We start from the raw sequence: 1818 nt of genomic DNA on the forward strand, positions 1-1818 counted from the left end.
GCAGTGCTGGGTTTATTTTAACTGATTTTCTTTTAAAGATATGGAACAAATAAGGATAGTTGTTCCATTTGTTCATAATACTCTCTTTGTCACAGTCACCATCCCAGTGCTCTTTGTGACTTCATGTAAATTTGATAGTGCTGAAACATAATTTAGGATCATCAAGTTCAGGCAGGTCCTTGTTCATGTCCAGATTGCCAATACAAATCAGAGTTTGGACCATAGGGGAAATCTCTGCCCTTGAACTTCTCAACTCCAACACACACATTTATACTTCTCCTCTCCCTTCCCATCCCACTCCTCTTTCCTTCCTCCTTCCCCTTCACCCTTACCCCCTTTTTCTCCCTCCCCCTTTCCTCTTCTTCCCCCCTTCCCCTCTCCTCTCATCTCCTTTTCCTCCTTCTTTACAAGGGAGAGTGCAAACGCAGTCCCCAGGACCACAAATTATGCAGTTGAGTTTCCCACATTTGGGGAACTCTTAGGGGTCAGCACATCCAGAGTGCAATGAGTAAGTCTCACCCTGAGAAAACCACTTTCATGATCATGGTATCCTCCCCTGCAAGGTAAGTATTGTATTCACCTTAATTTATTTTTTTAATAAGAAAATCTATATGTATTATTTTTATTTATGCAAAGAATATATATTATTTAATTTACTGTATAATTTCTGTATTATTCTACTGGAAGTACACTATAATTTACTCCATAGCAGTTTACAAATGTTTCTTACTTATTTTTATAACTTCATAGAACACTATTTTATTTTCTTCATGTGATTTGAAGCTAAAGGAGACACTCTTCTTTGTTATGACATGAAGACTATCTTTATTTTTTTCTACCTAACAGGTTAGTTGAAAATCTAAGACCTTGACTTTTTTTTTCCAAATGAAAGATTTCCAGAGTTGTCACTGTTAATATAATATGATATCATCTTTATGCTAACCTTTTTTAAAAAAATTCTTTATTGGGGGATTAATGTTTTACAGTCGACAGTAAATACAATAGCTTGTACATGCAGAACATTTCTCAGTTATCCACATAATAATACAACCGCCACTAGATCCTCTGTCATCCTTTTCCAGGACCTGTACTCTTCCCCCGCACCCACCCCAGAGTTTTTTACTTTGGTGCAATATACCAGTGTATTATATACTGTAGGTGGGAATGTCAGTTGAATGTCAGAAGACAGTCTGAAGATTCCTCAGAACACTAGAAATGGGCTTGGCAGTCCCTTTCCTAGGGATGTACCCCCCAAACACAGAAATACCAAAGAGACCTATGTACACCTATGGTCATAACATAATGTGTAATAGTTTAAACTTGGAAACAAATCAGATGCCCCAACAACAGAAAAGTGGATAAGAAAGTTGGGGTATAAGTACACAATGGAATACAATGCAACTATTAAAAAAATTATGAAACTTCCTCTCATCTGGCATGGAATTTGAGAGAGTCATGTAAAGTGAGATGAGCCAGGAGAAGGTTGAATGCCAGATGACTGCACTCATAAATTGCACTAAAGGCAAGAAAGAAAAGATAAAAGAAAAGAAAAGGAGAGAAAAAGGAAAGGAAAAAAGAGAAAAGGAAAATATGAAGTGAAACCTGTACGGAGTATGGTGTATTGCAGCAAAGTAAAAGACTCTGGAGGGTCGAGAAGGGGTTGGAAAGAACATAGGATGATGATGAAGAAAGACTTGGGTGGGTGGGTGGTAGGAGTGGTGTGCAAACATCTACTATGGGGAGAAGACAAATTCATGTGTCAATAACTGTCCTATAAACTATAATCCCCCCTCCAATGATCTGGAGAACAAACAGAGA

The 1818-nt window shown here is 37.8% G+C and overlaps 1 non-coding gene across 1 annotated transcript; it reads right to left on the reverse strand.

The window, feature by feature from the left end:
• Nucleotides 1-408: 408 nt before the first annotated feature.
• On the reverse strand, nucleotides 409-571 carry LOC132539550 (U1 spliceosomal RNA). The gene has a single exon (XR_009550907.1). It is a non-coding gene; the product is annotated as a U1 spliceosomal RNA (small nuclear RNA).
• Between the last annotated feature and the right edge of the window lie 1247 nt (nucleotides 572-1818).

Source organism: Erinaceus europaeus, chromosome 7 (assembly GCF_950295315.1).
Source record: "Erinaceus europaeus chromosome 7, mEriEur2.1, whole genome shotgun sequence".
NCBI lineage: Eukaryota > Metazoa > Chordata > Mammalia > Eulipotyphla > Erinaceidae > Erinaceus > Erinaceus europaeus.